At 43.4% G+C, this 21,287-nt stretch overlaps 1 protein-coding gene across 3 annotated transcripts in view; it reads left to right on the forward strand.

The window, feature by feature from the left end:
• Positions 1–1,433: 1,433 nt before the first annotated feature.
• Positions 1,434–21,287, forward strand: part of SIPA1L1 (signal induced proliferation associated 1 like 1) — a 390,980-nt gene continuing 371,126 nt past the window's right edge. For 2 of the 3 annotated variants that reach the window (XM_055088569.1, XM_055088570.1), the window contains exon 1: positions 1,434–1,872. The gene's annotated coding sequence lies outside the window, so the exon portion shown is untranslated. Of the gene's footprint in view, positions 1,873–1,961; positions 2,230–21,287 lie in introns of all 3 variants that reach the window. The other variant, XM_055088568.1, reaches the window with a different exon arrangement.

A 21,287-nucleotide genomic window follows, 5' to 3' on the forward strand; every position in this document is an offset into this window, starting at 1 on the left:
TTAAGATATAATTCACATACCATGGAATCTATTTTTACTCGTTCATTTTGATATCGAAAGTTTAAGCTTAACTTCTATTAACAGTATCCATTTTATTTAGGCAGTGAGTATATAAAACCCCCAAAGAAAAGTTTCTACAATCAAAAGAAGAAACAAGGGATGAGAAAATGTGATCTTCATCCTCAACAGCATTTTGGAGTAGGTAGGATGGTATCTGAAGAAGCTTAATGATTACCCGGTCCCCCATGGTGAATAGGGTTTTTATGAGACGAAGATGGAGAAAGAGAAAGGAGGGATTATAACTTTTGAAAAATAGGTAATTCTGTGTGAACAGAAAGGTAAGGATAGTTTAGCAAAGTCAAAAGACAAACCGTGGAGCAGAAATTCATAGTCTAAGCCTAAGTACTTTCCAGGGTAGGGTGAAAGTACTGAGGACACGTACAGCGTGTGGCGTTCATTTCCCCCCATAGACATTAAGTAAATACCTACTGTGTACCAAGCCTGTGGAGGCGCTGAGAATACAAAGATGGATAAGGCAGGTCCTTAAGGAGCTCAGTCTGGTGGTGGTGGTGGTGAAGGGGGGGGCGGGGAGGAGAGAGGGAGCGTATGGAGTGGGTGAGGGGTGGAGGATGAGATTAGACAGGAAGGTCGAAAAACTGAATATATGGTAGGAAATTGGGGGTTCAGATATGTGCTGACTTCTATGGCAGAAATCTGTCCCAGAATCTCTTAAATAATTAGCCTCATTTGCCAAATTTAGCCAGATATCATGACGCTGGTCTTCTCCAGATGCCTTCTCAAATAGGTTCTAGCTTCTAGCCCTTGCTTTCCCCACCATTAGGGCGTCGGGCAAGGGAGGGGGCAGGTTGCAAACGGCACCCACGTTTGCTGCCTGGGCTCCCTGCAGGAGACAGGAATCCAGGGCTTTGCCGTCGTCATAGCAACTAGGAGTTCCGCGGTCCCCCACCTTCCTCTAATTCCTTCCACTTCCCCCGCCGTCTGGGCTGAGCTGCCTCTTCTCTCGCGAGATTTGAGCGCAGAGCGGAGCTGCACAGCGGTGATCTCACCCGAGAGTTGGGGAGGGAGTGAAGCCGGGGAAGGAATGGGGCGGGGAGGGGAAGGGCGAGGGAGGCGCCGCCACCGCCGGCAACTTTGTGAGCGAGTTCACTGTGTGCGTGAGCGAGTGAGCGAAAAGTCAGAGCGGCGCTGAGTCTCCGGGAGGAGGGTCCCCGGGGAGGGCCAGGTCTGGGCTTCAGAGGCTGCCCCCCCCCAGCCACTCCACCCTCTCCTGCCTCCGTGGCTCCCTCCCCATTTCCTCCTCCCACCAATCCTCCCGGGCCTTCCCGCCCCCTCCGCAGTTACCTGTCCCCTCCCCCACTCGGCACGCACCTCCCCTTTCCCCGGCGTCCACCTCGGATTTTGGCCCCCGGCCGCTCAGCCACCCTGCGTTCGCTTCCCGCGCCGGCCGCCCCCTCAGCTTTTTCTCTTGGAGGCAGGCGGGTGGGATGGGGAGCGCTGAGCTTCGGAGGCGGCGCGAGTGGGGACCCGAGCGCCCAGACAATAGTTGATGCCCGGGGACGGGGGCACCTCCGCCCCCACTCCGCCGGGAGCGCGGCCCCAGCCGGCTGCTCTCCAGCCTGCATTCCGCGTCCCCTTCGGAGCCAGGCTCGGGAGTTGGGCTGATTCCGCCTCCGTCTCCCCCGGTCCCCCTCCGCTCGGCGCCCGCCCCTGCCTCGCCGCCTGCCGTTCTCCGCAGAGCAGGCGGCGAGTGAGCGCGCGCCGACCGTCTGTAAGGTTTCTCTTTTACCCCAGGGAGAGCGCGCGGCGGACGCGCCCCGGACGTGCGGCGGCACCGGGAGGCCGGGCCGAGCGGTAAGTGGCTCCCGCGCCCCGGGTCCGGGCAGGGGAGCGGGGGTGCAAGACTGTTGACAGCCCGCACCCGATTTCTGGCCGGGGCGCAGGTCCAGGGCACGGAGCAGGACGCCGAGAGGCCGGTCAAAGTTTTATTTCCGATTTGGTGGCGTGCTGATAGCGCAGCCCGGCGGGGGGCGAGTCCGAGCTGCACTGCGCCCGGCGCGCGCGCGCGCGCGCACCTCGGAATCCGAATCTGCACAACTCTCAGCCTGGTGTCTGTTCGAGAGGCCAGGAGACCCGCGACCCCTTGGGGTGGCTGCGCCCACCAGGCTGCTCTCGTCTCCACCGGAAGACTCTTCCAGTTCAGTCACCTGGGTGAGCGCTTTGCAGGCTATGCCGGAGGGACAGGCCGAGAGGTTTGATCGTGAGAAAGGGGGAAGAACAGCTCGTTGCCCGCGGGTGGTTCGTTTCCCTCCCGGGGTCTGGGGGGAGTGAAAGCCGGAGCTGCTCTAACCTGCTTTTCTTGGAGTAAGTAAACCACAAGAGGGCTGGGGAGGCGAGAAGGTACTGCAAAAAAAGAAGTTTTTCTCCTTCGCCCCATCTGTTTCCAACTTCTATCCTGACCTTAAAGGGTATATACCAAGCTCCCTATCGCTCCACGGCATTTCTGGTGGACAAGTAATCTTGTTGGACATGTTGAAATTTCATCGGGTTCACCGTTTGGAAAACATATAGGCAAGGGAAATGGCTCACTTTCAAGGAAGATGTTTGAGTTGGTGATGCTTGTTTTGAAGAAAAGCATTTGGGGACTGATGGATCCTAGACTGCATTTACTTTACAGATTTTATTTATCATGACGGGTATTTTAGAGGCAGCACTTACTGAAATTCTTACTACCTGCTAAACGATTACATTTCTAAACTGGGAGCCAGTGACGCGATGCAAATTTTAGAGTAAAGGTGTTGACTTTAATCAGGTTCCAGGTCTATCTGGATGGGCTGGGGTTGGCGTTTCCACTATAAAGCAAACCTTTCATGTTGAAACTCTGACTCAGACTCTTAAAGACATTGTTTTTATACTGGTACTCTGTGGGAGTTAAGTGTCAGCTTTCTCTCGTTTTCTCATATGGAATATTCATCCAAGGCAAAGATTCTCTGACTTAATCTTTTGGAAAAGTACAAGATGAAGTCCTATACAATCATTCTCTGCACCCAGTTTAGTAACAGTATTAATTTTCTCTAAAATCCTGATTTAATGACCTTCACTTTCCCCCTTTTCATTTTTTGAAAGCTGCAATTAAGCCACCTTTACCAGGATGAAAGAAAAGCCGATGGAAATAATATAGAACAGTAGAAACAGCAGTAGTCTCAAATAAAAGGTTTTCATAAAGAAGTTTATGGTCATTGAAGTGTCCGACTATTAGATGACATACCAGTTATTAACGAGAATATTAATATTAAAACATATTTTTCCTATGGAATAAATTACTTATACTCAGGCATTAGCAATTAACAGTGCATTCAGAATGATTTGGGTAATGATTTGCACGTAAATGGTTAGGGGCAAAATAAGAGATTTTGCCAGATGAATGGTATTATGTGGCTGACAACTTATTTTCTTATCTCTTTATGCTTAAGTAAAGGACTCCTGAAGTTGACTGTATCATTAGATTTCTCTAGTTGACTGAGAGAACAAGTTTGGCAAGTGGCTCAAGACAGTCAGTAGGTGTTGCTGTTAGCTTCTCTGCGGTTTCTGGTACTGCTGCTCGAGTTTGAAATTGCAGTTCTGGTGCAGTGAACTTTTCAGAGCTGAAGTGTCAGTATTAGTTGTGAGTTCATCATAGGATCCTGTGACAAGGTTGACTTGAACTCCTGGTAATAATTGCAATAATAATTGCAAAGCAGCTCACTGAAATTTTATATTAAGAATCTTTTACCTCTACCCTTTCGCTGTTGTTTCCTGACTCTCTTAGTTACTTTGCTTTTGCATTGAATTAGGCGTGTAATTTTGGCGTAGGTCTCCCCACCCGCCAGCCACATCTTGATTTTTTTAACAACTTTTAAAATACACCTTCTAGTAACTTTATTTTTTAAATTTTTAAAAATTTATTTATTTATTTATTGGCTGCATTGGGTCTCCGTTGCTGTACGCTGGCTTTCTCCAGTTGCAGTGAGCGGGGGCTGCTCTTTGTTGCGGTGCGCCGGCTTCTCATTGCGGTGGCTTCTCTCGTTGCGGAGCACGGGCTCTAGGCGTGCCAGCTTCAGTAGTTGTGGCTCGCGGGCTCTAGAGCGCAGGCTCAGTAGTTGTGGCGCACGGGCTTCGTTGCTCCGCGGCGTGTGGGATCTTCCCGGACCAGGGCTCGAACCCGTGTCCCCAGCATTGGCAGGTGGATTCTTAATCACTGTGCCACCAGGGAAGTCCCTCTAGTAACTTTATTGAAGTCATGATTTTGCTTGAGATGAGCGTTTCTGTAAACTTTGGAGGATCTTGGTTGACTGTGAGTTGGCGCGTGTGTCCGTTCTATCTTACTTTTGCAGTTTGAGTTTTTCAATCCATGGCTGTTTTCTATCTCTTTGAGCTGTGGAACAGGAGCATGAGAAGAGGCAGAGGAGTGTAAGAGTATGGATTCTTTGACTGTTTCCAGTTTAGGGGAAAGTATGTAGTGATTGATGATAACATGGCTATGTGCTTCTACTGGTCCTCACTGCCCTGCTGTCATTCCTGTTGGTCCACTTCAGTGTGCATATGAAGTGTGCCTAGCCTGAAGATTTTCAGGTGATGTGGCAGATTTGAGCCTTTTGATTCACTGACCAAACTGGACTTTCTCTAAGGGAGACAAATAGACTCATCCCCCACATATAGAGCTAGCGCTCTGATATAGAATGCTTCTTTCTTCCTTTTGACTCAGATCGCAGAGGTTCATATCTCAAATTCAGAGAAAAAATTTTCCTTCATAATGTCACCATATTCCTAATCTTTTGAGATTTGTATTAAGTCAAAACAGAGTGCCTCTGTCTAGGAGGCATGCTGTTGAGTTCTGTGATTCGAGTGGTGGGTAAAAGTGTGTTCCTTGCCTCAAGGAGCATACAGTGCGATGGGCCCATTTGTAGTGACCTTCCCTGGTTTGGTGTTCTGATACGCTGAAGCCCCCATAAAAGTTTTGCAGAGCAGGCAATTATTTCTGAGTTGTAACTTATTTAAATTATTTTTTTAAATTTATAATAAATTTATTTATTTATTTTTGGCTGCACTGGGTCTTTGCTGCGTGTGGATGTTCTCTAGTTGCGGCAAGTGGGGGGCCACTCTTCGTTGCGGTGCACAGGCTTCTCATTGGGGTGGCTCCTCTTGTTGAGCACGGGTTCTAGGCGTGCGAGCTTCAGTAGTTGTAGCGTGTGGGCTAAGTAGTTGTGGCTTGTATTTATTTATTTATTGGCTGCATTGGGTCTCCGTTGCTGTACGCTGGCTTTCTCCAGTTGCAGTGAGCGGGGGCTGCTCTTTGTTGCGGTGCGCCGGCTTCTCATTGCGGTGGCTTCTCTCGTTGCGGAGCACGGGCTCTAGGCGTGCCAGCTTCAGTAGTTGTGGCTCGCGGGCTCTAGAGCGCAGGCTCAGTAGTTGTGGCGCACGGGCTTCGTTGCTCCGCGGCGTGTGGGATCTTCCCGGACCAGGGCTCGAACCCGTGTCCCCAGCATTGGCAGGTGGATTCTTAATCACTGTGCCACCAGGGAAGTCCCTCTAGTAACTTTATTGAAGTCATGATTTTGCTTGAGATGAGCGTTTCTGTAAACTTTGGAGGATCTTGGTTGACTGTGAGTTGGCGCGTGTGTCCGTTCTATCTTACTTTTGCAGTTTGAGTTTTTCAATCCATGGCTGTTTTCTATCTCTTTGAGCTGTGGAACAGGAGCATGAGAAGAGGCAGAGGAGTGTAAGAGTATGGATTCTTTGACTGTTTCCAGTTTAGGGGAAAGTATGTAGTGATTGATGATAACATGGCTATGTGCTTCTACTGGTCCTCACTGCCCTGCTGTCATTCCTGTTGGTCCACTTCAGTGTGCATATGAAGTGTGCCTAGCCTGAAGATTTTCAGGTGATGTGGCAGATTTGAGCCTTTTGATTCACTGACCAAACTGGACTTTCTCTAAGGGAGACAAATAGACTCATCCCCCACATATAGAGCTAGCGCTCTGATATAGAATGCTTCTTTCTTCCTTTTGACTCAGATCGCAGAGGTTCATATCTCAAATTCAGAGAAAAAATTTTCCTTCATAATGTCACCATATTCCTAATCTTTTGAGATTTGTATTAAGTCAAAACAGAGTGCCTCTGTCTAGGAGGCATGCTGTTGAGTTCTGTGATTCGAGTGGTGGGTAAAAGTGTGTTCCTTGCCTCAAGGAGCATACAGTGCGATGGGCCCATTTGTAGTGACCTTCCCTGGTTTGGTGTTCTGATACGCTGAAGCCCCCATAAAAGTTTTGCAGAGCAGGCAATTATTTCTGAGTTGTAACTTATTTAAATTATTTTTTTAAATTTATAATAAATTTATTTATTTATTTTTGGCTGCACTGGGTCTTTGCTGCGTGTGGATGTTCTCTAGTTGCGGCAAGTGGGGGGCCACTCTTCGTTGCGGTGCACAGGCTTCTCATTGGGGTGGCTCCTCTTGTTGAGCACGGGTTCTAGGCGTGCGAGCTTCAGTAGTTGTAGCGTGTGGGCTAAGTAGTTGTGGCTTGTGGGCTCAGTAGTTGTGGCTCGTGGACTCTAGAGCGCAGGCTCAGTAGTTATGGCGCATGGGCTTAGTTGCTCCACGGCCTGTGGGATCTTCCTGGACTAGGGCTCGAACCCGTGTCCGTGCATTGGCAGGCGGATTCTTAACCACTGCACCACCAGGGAAGTCCTAAATTAATTTTTTAAATAATGGGGCCCAGTATTTGTCCTCATAAGGCCTGGGTTTCAAATTTTCCAGCTATGGGATCTTAAAAAGTAATCGAACCTCTTCCTGAACTTTCTGAAACAGCATCTCTTTTTTGCAGCAATGGGCACAATGCTTGCTTCACCGCTTTGCTGCAAAAATTATTGAGAATATATGTATGAAAGTAATTTGTAAACCATAGTCTTATTTGCAGTTGCATTTTCTTGCTTCCTGATGAACAGATTCATAGATTGTTGGGTTTAGAAGGGATTTTGAGTATAAATCATTTGACCCTTCTTCCCCATTTTACAGATGAGGAAACTGAAGCCCAGAAAGTTGAAGTGACTTTTTTAAAGGGTGTAGAAGAACTAGTCAGTGATCATGCAGTGATTGGAAGGCAGGTTTTCAGATTTAACTGTACTCTTTTGCTTCCTGTTTTTTTTCCCCCTACCTTAGAGTCTATTATGTTAAAATTTATTTACTACTTTTTCCCCCCACTCAAGTGTTCAGTATTTATTACATGTCTAAAATGAGAAGAAGAAAAACTTAATGAAACAAAATGTACATGAACGTTGAAAAGCCATGAAAACCACATGGATGTAGTGTTTGGTAACTCAGGTTTACAAAGTTATGGCAAAAGAAATTATGAGTTAAAGTATTTACATGGTAGAGTCTGTAGGTTTGTTTGTTTTTTTTTTTTAAAGGACTCTTGGTTAACTCAGAACATAATATACTTATATGCTCTTTAGTGAAGCCAGACTTAATTTGTTGTAGTTGACCATCTTTTTTTTCTCTTCTTAAACTCATTTTTCATTTGTAAAAGGAAGTGGTGTGCCTCCCTTATTTTTGGAACAGTGGCTGCATGTACGGGTTACTGGGGGCAGGGGTAGGGGCTAGGGAGGATCTGTTAGGTGGAGGTATAATTGCACATAAAACAGGACAGTGTTGTAGGAGCTTCATGTTAAAAACGTGAGTGATTTCTATAGCACCACCCAACTTCCGCTGGGGTAATCTGAGCCAGGAGAGAAGAAACATCCCTGCCACTTGGGTGACTGCCCTTTAGATGAGGGACTCTCCCTTTCCCGAGGAGGGTAAAGCATTATGTAATTCCTTCAGCACTCACACAAAAATTTGTGTCTGTTCCACATACAGTGCTATTTAAAATAGGGGTTTTCCACTATCACTTTAGATTGACAGTCCAACCTTATATCCACTGTGCTTTTACTGGTTTGGTATGGGAAATAAATTGGCCTCATTGGATTTTTGTTTTTAGTTTTTTGCTGTGCTTAGCTAATAAAGAAAAAAAAAAAAGCAAAACAAAGCCCACACACTTTGATAGCACTTTGTTTTCCAAAGGTTTAATACAAATTAAATTACTTATTCTCAGATGATAGCTCATTTTTTCTTTCGGTGGGAGCGAGTCATAGAAACGTGGGAAAGAGCCCCTTTTCTTTGATCTCTTAACGGCAGGTGATTTGAGTGAGGGTTAGAGTAGCACGAGTGTGATTGGGTTTGTGATCAAGTGGGTAAGAAAATCCATTGGGTGTATCTTTTGAGGGTAGGGACTGGTCCACATCCATTTTCTCCTTTTATTCTGGCCTGGGAGGAGTGAGGTAACCCCAGTTGCAAAGATAACATGAAAGCTTTCTTGAAAATCTAGAGAGATGACACCACAGTGACACAGAGGAATGTCAGGGGCTTCTTTCATTGGACGTTAGTCAACAGTAGTGCATTGGGGGTGTGCCACAGAGGCAGGTAAAGCTGTTTCTCTTGGCCTCCGGAGGTCTGGGATGAGAATTTTCAGCCTTTAGATTTCTAATTTGTTACTTGTCATGTTACACTAAGTTCTCCCTCTAATTAGGATTGTAGTATGCCTAACTTTAAATTGTGGGAAGCGGGCAATTACATAATGTTAGATTTCCCTTTTTTTCAGTTATGGAGAGGCACGAGGAGAATGTATGCTTGCTGGAGAACGTTGGCCTGGAGAGGGAGAGTTACTGATTTGTACACATACAGGGGTCACTCAGAGGCAACTTGAGCCGACTGGCCATCCAACCGTGGCGGCCACTGGATTCCTTTATTCCTCTCTCCTCCTCCGAAGCAGGTCTTAGGTTAAATGAATTTCGCAGACACCAGAGTGAATTTGCGTTATTCCTCTTTTCTCTTTCTGTTTTTTTCCAGGAAGACTTTTACCAAAGCTACAAGTAGAGTCATTGATTGGTTTTTTGTGGCTTAATGTCTTGCTTCCTTTTAGAATGAGTTCGAAACTTCTCAGAATAAAGCTCTTTAGAAGTAAAAAGCGAAGGACCATGTGCTGAATGACCACGTTCCTATAATCGAGACTTGACTATGATCAGTATCATTTACGTTGGCTTCTATATTATCTTTTTCTAATTCATTTTTTTCATATTCTCAATTATTTGCCTAGATAGGGGTTCTAGTTTGATATATTCTAAGCTCCTTGCATTTCCTTTAACATCTTAATTCTCAGAATTGATTGACTATTTGTTTTTACAAGTTTCTTTTCATTTCTTGATGCTTTCAGCAAAGCAACTGATAACTGAACTGTGGTATCTCATGCCTTCAAGAAGAGAGGGTACTTATAAGGAGATACCTATAGGATATATAATTATACATTAATAGAATGTTCTAAAACTTTCACCCAGTTTGACTAACTTTTATTCCTTGCTTCACCTGTACATAGTTAGGGAAAAAAATGGAAAGAAGTATTTTCCCATATTTTTGCAAGAAATATAAGTATGTGACTTTTGGGAACCATATTGCCTTTTCTTTCAAAGACTTAGAAAACAAATGTTCTTATTCTTGAAATGAGGGTTAGTGTGTAGTTGATTTAACTCCTCCCTTTTCCCTAACCATACTTCTGGCTGCCCCAGCGAAGACCTCAGAAGCTTCTGCCAATATATTTTGCCAGAGTCTAACTTCTGAGTAGCTGGAATTTCATGTGTAAAGAGAGGGTGCTCTGTGTGTATATATGTTTGGGGTGGGGTTTGACTCCTGGCTCAGAATGTGCCCTTGGGAAACCTGTTAGGAGGCTTGAGACTGAATGTGGTTCCTGACCCTCATCTCTTTTCCAGTTTGAGAAATGCCTGTGACTCTTCCAAGAGTCTCAGTATTACTTATTTATTTTTTTTTAAATTAGGATCTTAGTGCTGATCCTTTGTAATAGGAAATGAGGTATAATAATTACATGACATGGGCTTCCCTGGTGGCGCAGTGGTTGAGAGTCCGCCTGCCGATGCAGGGGACACGTGTTCTTTCCCCGGTCAGGGAAGATCCCACATGCCGCGGAGTGGCTGGGCCCGTGAGCCATGGCCGCTGAGCCTGCGCGTCCGGAGCCTGGGCTCCGCAACGGGAGAGGCCACAACAGTGAGAGGCCCGCGTACCGCAAAAAAAAAAAAAAAAAAAAAAAAAAAAAAAATTGCATGACAAAATAATGTTTCAGTAGATACATGATAGGTTATGGAGAGCTATAGGATTCACAGAAAAGGCTTATTAAAAGTTAGAGCCTCAGCCTAATAATCCCTTGCAGTGGGATTGTTCTGAAGGTCATTTTCAAGGGAGCACTTTAAAATAGTGGTTTTCAGCGGGTTGGGCCAGGTGTGTGTTTGGGGGAGGGTGGAGGATCACAGTGAACTCTGGGATATTACTCTGGGTGGATGGGTTGGGTGGTTTGAAGAAACTCAATAGGTGATTCTGTTATGCTTCTCTCCCACCCAGTTGAGAACACAATGGCTTTTATGTCATTTTTGGATTTATGCTTGACAGTAAGGTAAAGGGAGGGCCTTCAATCATGTGTAGTTCCCTTGATTAAAAAAGACAACTTGGAAGAAATTTGGAAATGACTGCCAGCAGATAAAAGGGTCAGGCTGCTTAGACTCCGGCAGTGGAGGTAGAACAAGTAAGTCCAACTTGGCGTTTGCATGTTGGCACTTACTTTTTTTATTGGGATAAAAAACACATAGTGTAAAACTTACCATCTTAACCATTTTAAGTATACAGTTTAGTTGTGTTAAGTATATTCATATTGTGAAACAGAAGTCCAGACTGTTTTCATCTTTCAAATTGGAAACTACACCCATTAAACAACTTCTCCTTTCCTCTCTCCCCATCCCTGGGACTCACCATTCTACTTTCTGTTTGTATGAATTTGACCTCTTTAGATACCTCATTTAAGTGGAATCATGTAGTATTTGTCTTTTTGTGACTGGCTTATTCTACTTAGCATAGTGTCCTCAAGGTTCATACATGTTGGCATGCGGTAGGATTTTCTTCCAAGACTGAATAATATTACATTGTATGTATATATCCCATTTTATTTATCCATTCATCTATAGATGGACATTTGGGTTGCTTCTACCTCTTGGCTATTGTGGATAGTGTGGTATGAACAGGGGTTTTCACATAGCTCTTTGAGACCCTGCTGTCAATTCCTTTGGATATATACACAAAGGTGGGATTTCTGTATTGTATGGTAGCTCTATTTTTAATTTTTTTGAGTAATCTCCATTCTGTTTTTCATAGAGGTTATATCCCACCAGCAGTGTACCAGTGTTATTCCTCATCCTTGCCAACACTTATTTTGTTTTGATAGTGCCATTTAATGGGTGTGAGATAATATCTCATTGTGGTTCTGATTTTCATTCCTCTGTTGATAAGATATATTGAGCATCTTTCATATGCTTGTTGGCCATTTGCATATCATCTTTGGAGAAATGTCTTTTCAAGTCTGCTCATTTTTTGATCAGGTTATTTGATTTTTTTGTTGTTGAGTTGTAGGAGTTCTTTATATATTCTGGATATTAACACCTTATCAGATGCATGATTTGCACATATTTTCTCCCATTTTGTATGTTTTCTTTTTGCTCTTTTGTGTCCTTTGACGCATGAAAGTTTTACATTTTGATGTAATCCCATTTGTCTATTTTTGCTTTTGTTGCCTGTGCTTTTAGCATCGTATCCAAGAAATCATTGCCAAGTCCAATGTCATGAAGCTTTCTGTGTTTTCTTCTAGAAGTTTTATAGTTTTAGTTCTTACATTTAGGTCTTTAATCCATTTTGAGTTAATTTTTGTCTGTGGTGTAAGACGAGGATCCAGCTTCATTCTTTTGTGTGTGGATGTCCGGTTTTCTCAGCCCCATTCATTGAAGAGACTGTGCTTTCCCCTTTCAGTGGTCTTGGCATCCTTGTTGAAGACCAGCTGGCCATATACCTGATGGTTTATTTCTGGGCTTTCTGTTCTAGTCCATTGATCTATTTGTCTGTCTTTATGCCAGTACCACCTTTAGCTTTTTAGATTACTTTAGCTTTGTAATACATTTTGAAAACAGGAAGTTTGAGTGACACTTATGTTTAACTTATGCTATTGTAGATGCTGAGAAATAGAGAAGTAATAGAGGAATTAACAATTGAGAAAACAATTCAAAGAATTTTTCATTTTTTGGAGGGGGCTAGACCCACTTAAAGAATGAAGTAAGGTGATTTATTTATTTATTTATTTTAAAATTTATTTATTTATTTATTTTTGGCTGTGTCACGTCTTCGTTTCTGTGCGAGAGCTTTCTCTAGTTGCGGCGAGCCGGGGCCATTCTTCATCGCGGTGCGTGGGCCTCTCACTGTCGCGGCCTCTCTTGTTGCGGAGCACAAGCTCCAGACGCACAGGCTCAGTAGTTGTGGCTTACGGGCCTAGTTGCTCCGCGGCATGTGGGATCTTCCCAGACCAGGGCTCCAACCCGTGTCCCCTGCATTAGCAGGCAGATTCTCAACCACTGCTCCATCAGGGAAGCCCCTATAAGGTGATTAAATGGCAGAATGTATGTGAGGCTGTCAATCGGCAACTAGTATAGTAAGACCTATGGTCTAGCACTTCATTGGATATTGAATCCAAGGGCTTGCAAAAGCTTCAAAAAGGTGATAGGCCTTGAATTGGTCTTGAAGATTGGATGTGTACCTCAATGTCTATAAATACCTCAAACCATCTGTGTCAGTTCTATCACTGCACCTAAAGGGGGTCTTTAATGAAAGCCTCTGATAGTAATCTCAAGATTTTCAATGGGGATCAGTTATTATAAGACTGTCACTATTTTTTTCCTTGACACTCTGTTGTCTTCCCCATTCCAATCCAGTAGTTGCTGATTTGCCATTTCTGCTCATTGAATAGCAATGGGCCACATACAGAGATAGGATACTTAGCCACAGTACGGTTTTATTTTCTAGGATGTGCAGAGAACACAAAATTAACCTGGCTGGGTTGTATAGGATGAGCTGAAGGAGAGAGATTGAACCCAGAACAGCAAACTTAGTGGCTGCTTTAGTAAGTAATTTAGGCTACTTAAGACATACTTTCTCACCTTCTTAATGAAACTATAAGGATATTTTGGTCAGGTGTATTACTTGAGGGGACAATTGGTAGAATTTCTATGGAGGAAAGTTGTAGTATGCTTGCATATAGTAGGCCTGTAGTAAAGCGTTGTTTAGTGGTGACCAAATGAATTTAAGTCTACATGGGTGGGTCCGTAAGGAGTAATTTACTCATTTATTTCATAAGTATTTATTGACTCTCATTATATGTCAGGGGCTAGTGGCTGCTTCAAGTGGAAAAAGGATGCATGGCTCCTCCCCTCATGTGGCTGATAGTCTTTTAGTGATTGATGTGGTCCTTCTGAGTGTTCCATTCCTCTCAGCTGGTTGGATTTTTCTTTTTTTTGCCAAAGGCCACCTGTTTTACTTTTGATGCAAAACAATTGTAGTTGTTTATTATGAAAATAGTTCTACATTAAATATTCTTTGTGTGGAGGAAGAAAGAAACACTAGACAATTCTGCCTTCTGGTTTCCAAGGAGATCTGTCTTGGCTAAATTTACTTTATCAAGTGCTTTTCTAAGTAACAGAACTGAAGGAAACTGGCTTTAATGAATTTTGCTTAAGGTTTTCCTGAGGACCCAGATATGGTTTTCAAATCTTCGTTTCCTCTACTTCCAAGCCCACTCCAAGAGAGTCTAAACACCTAGTTTTGGCTGATCCTGGATTTTTCCATTAATCGTGAGATCTTAAAAGTCATATACCCCTTTTGGATCTTCATGGATTTGTTCATTCATTTAACAAGTCTTCATTGTTCATTTATTGGTAACCTTTTCATCTGTAATAGGAAGGTTGAGGGTTGAATTAAGTTTCCTTTAAGCCCAACTGTTAAAATTCTGTGAATTTATTATTATGGTTTAGTGAGATTTAGGGCTTTTTTTGCAGATAGTAGTGTTTTTGAAAGAGCTTAAAAAAAGAGAAATTTAGAGTTTTTGTTTTTAACTCAAACATTTTAGTGGGAAAATTCCTCATTGGTGGATAATTTTAGTATTAATTTCACTCTGATCTGAAAATAATCAACATTTTAACTCAGCTGCAAGTCTTTCCTTGTAATTTTGGCAGGAGACAATTTTAAAGCTAGCCTTTCTGATGTTACTTGTAACAGGCTAGAAACTTAATTCCTGTTTCAGATGATTGGTGTAGTGCCAGTGTGTAGAGATTTAGAAATGCTTAGCACCTCTTCTCCTAGGTGCTCAGTTCTGTGTCTTTTAGAGCCCTTGTCATTTATGTGTGAGGTGGTCTTGAAGTATGGTGACATCATGTCACATGGAAGATCTGCGTACCAGTGCTGTGATAATAAGCTGGCAGTTGTCCATGCTGCCAAATCTGTAATACTCAGATACCTAGTGTGAGATTTCATGGCTTTTTTCTTTTTTAAATATTTATTTACTTATTTGGCTGCGCCGGGTCTTAGTTGTGGCATGGGGGCTCATAGTTGCAGCATGCATGTGGGATCTAGTACCCTGACCAGGGATCAAACGCAGGCCCCTGCATTGGGAGCTTGGAGTCTTAGCCACTGGACCACCACGGCAGTCCCTTCATGGCTTTATAAAATGATATTTTTATTTTAATTTGTTGTTAGAAATTTGACATAGTATTGATGATGTGTTATGTGTTATAAGGTTCAGTTACGCAGAGTAAAATTTAAGAATTTTCTCTCATGTGGATTGTTGGCTGTTATAAATCTGGTCTCCTGTTACCAAAAGAACATTGGAAGATTTTGTGTAGCCCTGGCTCTGTGACTGTGGCCATCTTTCCTTCACTTACTAATCAGCAATATTCAGTAAACACCTTCTAGATGGCAGATACTGTTCTCATCCTGGATATACAGCAGTGAACAGCTCTGAGTGATAAGGGAAGCCATTGGAGGGTTTTGTATAAAGGGTTTTGATCTGACATATTTGAGAATAGAATGAGGGTTTTGATCCTGACATATTTTTAAAGGACAGAACTCCATTGTGTGGAGAATAGAACTCCATTGTGGGGGCAGAGGTGGAGACAGGGAGATATTAAGGGTTCTCACAATGACCTAGGTGGGATATGATGATAGCAGTGGTGGAGGAGATGAGAAGTGCCTGGATTCTGGACTCATCTCAAGTGAGGCTAACATGGCTCACAGAAGGGTGAATGATATGCAGTGAAAGAAAGAGTGGAGTTAAGGGGAACACCAAGGTTTTTGGCCTGAGCAACTGGTATACTGGTGGTGCCAGGTATTGAAATGGGGAAGGCTGGAGGAGCAGGTTTGGGTGGAGAATTGAGCTGATTGGTACATGTTGGGTATGAGGTATCCGTGGATGGGGTCAAGTTGGCAGCTAGGCAGGTCCGTTAATCCTCACGAGCTTCAGTTTTCTCATCTCTGTGAAATGGGGAAAGTGTTTGCCCTTCTCAGAATTCTTGAGATCAGATGAGAGAAAAAAAGTTCAGACTTCTAAAGTAATGTCCCGTTGTGATGGTATTATTTCTGGAAAGTAGACTGGTTTCCATCTTATATACTTGGTGGAACTGCTTAACTCATAGGCCAGAATGTATTGTGGAAAGTTGGCATTTTCCCTCCGAAGGCTGGTTTTCTCTCTGGATAGATGGAAAAGCTTTCTCTTTGATCCATTTTGTGATTCCTGAGCAGCTTTTGGGAGAACTTGGTATTTTGGTTCCCTCTGGGGTGTCAGAGGGCTTCACTTTGTGTGGAGCCATTGGGGCAGTACGTGGTGTGTGGTACCAGACTCGCCCCTTAATAAACGTGGCTTCAGGCCAGAGTGATTTTATTTACGTGGGAGGATGTTGTAGTAGGAAAAAACCCTGGCTCTTTCCTTTCTCAAAGTCTCTATTATTTTATGCTTTCCATAACTTGGATCAGTTAACAAATAGGGTCTAATAGACCATATTTATTAGGGAGACCATTCTCTTTGTTTCCTGATTCAGAATGCCTTTTTACATATTCCTAGGTTTTTTGATTGCTTAAAATTTTCTTCTGGGCAGGTGAAATATGTTAAATACATATTTGAATCCACTGAATTAAAATTCATTTAAGATTCAAGTCAGGCTTCCCTGGTGGCGCAGTGGTTGAGAGTCCGCCTGCCGATGCAGGGCACACGGGTTCGTGCCCAGGTCCGGGAAGATCCCACATGCCGCGGAGCGGCTGGGCCCGTGAGCCATGGCCGATGAGCCTGCGCGTCCGGAGCCTGTGCTCCGCAACGGGAGAGGCCACAACAGTGAGAGGCCCGCATACCAAAAAAAAAAAAAAAAAAAAAAAAGATTCAAGTCAAAGTGTTGAAAGCATCAGTCCAATTTCAATCAGTGGTATTTTGAAGTTATTACATGTCTTTCCTTTGAGGTAGTAGTAAATGGTTTTATCTTTGAAATGCAGTATTTGCTGATAATTGATACCTTCTCAACAGTTAGATGTTGCTTTAGGAACATCTTCGGTCAAGAGGTAGGATGGTGGTTCTTGGTTCTTCTGATCCATAAGGCAGTTTGAACAGAAACACTACTGCTCTTTCTTCACTGCCCTCCTGGTTTCGTCCTTGGTTCACAAGATTCAATTGGCATCGGTCGTGTGTGTTCGTTGCAGGTTGTGACGCAGGAAGAGAAGGTAAAGCCATTTTAAAAGGGTGCCTTTGAGAGCCCGACACATGTAGAGAATGTAACGTTTGATGAATAGCTGACAATCTTTGGGAACTTGGTCTAAAAAATATTCTGGGTGCTCAGTGGAAAGAGCAGTAATGGCTTTAACACTGAAACAAGGCGTCGGGGGAACGGGAACTGTGTTTTTCAGTAGATATTGTGGAGGAGGAATTGCTTGGGTAGTTCTCTGGTATCTTTCAAGTAAAAGGACATCTCTTTATGTTCCGGCTTTTCTCAGGTCCTCAAATTTATAAAATAAGTTGACCCATTTGCTCAATAACTGTTAAGTTACATAATCTTTGCTTTTCATTGAATCGGCTTACTGTATGCTATTTTATTTCAGCTTCTAAGAAACTAAACTATAGGTATTCAGTACAATATCACTTGACATAATTGTCTGATAAAACCCTAAGTCTTCGTCTTTCCTTTTGAAGTACGTTTTAGAAAACTTACATCAATTGTACAAAATAATTTGAAAGGTATCTATATATTTAATTCTGTATCTTTTCCATGCCTAATTTTTTTCTCCTAGGAGGAATACAACTTACTAGACTTTCTAAAATCTTTTAGGATTAACAAATTGCCTAATGGCTTTTTATTTGAACTCTAGTCTAATAAGCATTTTTACTGGGGAGGTAATCTCTAAGCTTCTGAAGTCATAGTACCCATTTATTGCACTCCTAAGGTTTTTTTTTTTTAATAACCTTTATTGAGTTTTAACTCACTTACTGTATAGTTTTCCAACTTGAAGTGTACAGGTCAGTAGTTCATAGAGTAGTGTAACCAGCATCATAAACAATTTTAGAACAGTTTCATCACCCCGAAAGAAGCTCCAGCCCCATTTGCAGTCACTCCCCATTTCTCCCCAATCCCACCCCACTTCCCTGCCCCCAGCCCTAGGCCACCACTAACCTACTGTCCATCTTTATAGATTTGCCTCTTCTGGACGTTTCCTATAAATGGGAACATACGATATGTGTTCTCTTGTGCCTGGCTCATTTCACCGAGCTGTATCAAAGCACTTTAACTTTGGTGGTAATGTTACATATTTCAGAGTCAAAAGCAGACATTCCCTGTCTGCTGACACAGAAACTACAGCCTGTGCTGGGATCAGAGAAAATAGCAAAACCACCTGTTGCCGGGTGCGTTTGTGGAACCGGGAGTGAACTTTGAAGCTTTTGTAAACAAAGCCACCCTGGCAGTAATCCACCAATGCGCTCACTACTCTCCATTGCATGGTTGCTCGACTCTCTCTGCCTGACCACTGCCTGCTTCTTCTTTGACCATTTCAGATACCTCTGAGAAGTCATCTCTGATTCTTGCCTTTCTTTTACCTTGGGTCTGGTCCAGGAGTAAGCCTTGCCTTTTTTTCTTCCTTTTGAATTGACCGTTTTCAACTTGTCCTCTTTGTTTTATTGCCACCATCTGATACAGACCCTTGACCTTTATACTTGGGTGGCTGGAGCAGGCTCCTTTCTGACCAGCTTGACTCTTGCTGACCCAGGCTCTGGGCGTCTTGCCTGATTATTCTTTCTGATGGATCTTTTAGGTACGCATGCCACCTGGAGGAATTTAAGTGGTTCCAGCACATCAAAACGTGCGCTTTCCTGCCTGCTTCGTGACCTTTCTCTTGGGTCTCTCCTTTCCTGTTCATCTGATTTCTTTGGCCTCCCCAGGACTGTAGGACTGTGTTTCTGCCTTCATGTGCAAGGCCTCTGTTCTCTCCTCTTCCCAACTATTTCTGACTTCCTTTGAGCCTTTGTTCATTTTCGATTTTAGTTTCATTCAATTCAAAACGTAGGTGAAATCAATATACTTAGTTCTTTATCTCTCTTATCCCCCTCCCTGCGTATCTTGGTCCTCACCATTATCTTGTCTCCCTTGTCCCTGCTGAGGCAATTCCAGCCCCTGAACTCTAGTTTTATCTGTAACTTTCTCAACCTTCAAGGCTCACCTCCTTCATTGCTGTCTTTCTGGTTGCTGTAACTCACCTCGATTTCTCCTTTGTTTGGAATGCTGTTGTACTGTATTGTATACTTAAAGAGCTTACAGTTTAATAATTAATGCATAGTTCATCAAGGATGTTTAACCTGGAGAAGACTCAGAAGGAGCGTCATCCCTTGTCACAGGAATTGAAAATCAGTCATAGGGAGGTCATCAGTCATAAATTGCCATTAGGCAGTTTGGAAATCCTTTGTCTTCTCAGACCCCACAGGGTAGAACAATGAGTAAATGCAGGTGTTTGAATGAACATCAGAAAGGACTTTTCTAGAGCTGCATGCAGGTGTGCCAGGCTATGTTCTGTTCCCCATCCCATGCATAGGCAAGATCATTTAGGACCGGGTCATTGTAAAGGCCATTCATACATACAGTTCGTGGGGGCTCAGTGAGATGCATGGTTCTCAGTCTCCCTGGAGTATCAGAATCACCTGGGCAGCATTTTAAGTACTCAGATTCTCGGTCTTTGGAAAGTTCAGATTGAGTAGTGAAGCCAGGCTTGGAAACTTTTGAGTTAGATAATACTTTTAGGCCCAAGATCCAATGCGTGTCGCATTTGTTTGCCAAATTTTTATTGAATGCGTGCATCGTGTGGCAGTGTAAAATTGTGGGTTTTGCTTTCGTAGGACCTCGAGTCAAGGGGGGCATGCAGACAGACCGTGAAACACCCTGTGATTTTTCCTCAGGCAGATGTAGATTCTTTGAGGATAGGAACCATTTCTCATTTTGTTTATTTGACCCAGAGGGATGGGCCCATTGACATTCATTCTTGGGTGGTAAACTGATTAACCTGCTGTTTACTGATTTACTCCCCCTTGTAAGGCTTGTTACTGTGTTCTTTAACCAGTCGTTTTCATGCAGCTTAACTTCTCGGTTGAAAAGGAACAACTGTATTCCCAATTGCATCATGACAGGTTCATCCTTTTGATTTTGTTGCTTTCTAGTAGTAAAATTTACATTGGCTACCTACCATTTATTGAGTACTCACTGAGCCAGGCACTTCGTGTCACATTATTGCTAATCTTTATAATAAGCCTGCAAGATAGATATTAGGACTCTGAGTGGGAGCCAAGACATTGAGTTCTTGTTATAGAATTTCTTCTTATACATATTAACAGACATTGCAATAGCCACTGAGCTGAGGAATTGTCTAGTACAGTCTTCCGTTGGGACCAGATGGTTGAAATCATGATTTGGCTGTGTGCATAGGATGTGTTTTCTTGTTGGAATGCTACAAAGCCTGTCTACATATAATAGGGTTGCTATGACCATCACCCTTAAACACTATACCATGCTGGTGATGGAAGCTCCCCACCCATTTCTCCAGTGAAAGGCTGGTTTTGCTGGTGTAATTTTTAAGTGTGGTGGCCGTGTTGTACCACGGTGGAGAGTCAGGGACAGTTCTTTGTATCTTGAGCGATGATCTGGATTTCCCAGAACTGGCATGTGACCCATTTGGTGGTCTCTTTCCCTGTATCTGTTGTAGGACTTTGGCCTGTCAACGTGACCTCCGCAGTGCTCCGTTAACAATGGTCATAAATATCTTCCACTGAACTTCACCCATGCATTGGTTTTCTGGTAGGTTCTTTACTTATAGCATCTCATTTTTATCCTCATGGAATTTCTGTGAGGTAGGTATGATCAATATTTAACAGATGATGAAGCTGGAGCTTGGAAAGGTTCAGTAACTTGTGTTGTTTTGAGACTCTATTTGCACTTTTCCAGGGGACTCAGGCATGGTTTACACAGGAGTTAACATCATTTCTTTCCATTTCTCTTACTTCCTCCTATTGCTTCACCAAGAAAACTTGGGTGGTGCATGAGTGAACTTTTAGGAGTTGAAGAAGATTGAGTATGTCTGATCCCTATCCAGATTTTTGGATAATGTATTTTTCTCCCTTCCAGTGGAGTCAAAATAATAGTTGTCATTGAATGTTCTCTTTGGTCAGTTTTCTGAGATGTGGGAAACAACCTGACGAGGGGCTCCCACCTGCCAGAGAAGTTCCAGGCTCAGGGTTCCTACTATGTCTAGTACAAATAGCTAGAGGAAATGTAAATATTTATAATTGTGGTGAAATAAATAGAAATCTGCACAGTTTGGAATAACCACAGAATTTTTTTTTTCTAGTAAGAACACTTTCATTTTACTTCCCAACTGAAGGCATGACCAAAAAACGCGAGAAATGTATTTTCTGGGTGAAATGCTTACTTTCTCATCTTGCAGCATGAATTCCGCTGTGAAGTTATCATCTCGTCATTGATTTCTGCCTGTTGCCCTAAAATTATCGTGCTGTCATCACGTCAGCATCTGCATTGTTTTGAAATAAGTGTCTTTTAAGAGGTCGGAGCCATGTTAGAAATATATAGATTTTTAAAGAGAGGTTAATGGGGCTTCCCTGGTGGCGCAGTGGTTGAGAGTCCGCCTGCCGATGCAGGAGACACGGGTTCGTGCCCCGGTCCGGGAAGATCCCACATGCCGCGGAGCGGCTGGGCCGGTGAGCCATGGCCGCTGAGCCTGCGCGTCCAGAGCCTGT

The sequence above is a fragment of the Physeter macrocephalus genome, chromosome 11 (genome assembly GCF_002837175.3).
Source record: "Physeter macrocephalus isolate SW-GA chromosome 11, ASM283717v5, whole genome shotgun sequence".
NCBI classification, from domain to species: domain Eukaryota; kingdom Metazoa; phylum Chordata; class Mammalia; order Artiodactyla; family Physeteridae; genus Physeter; species Physeter macrocephalus.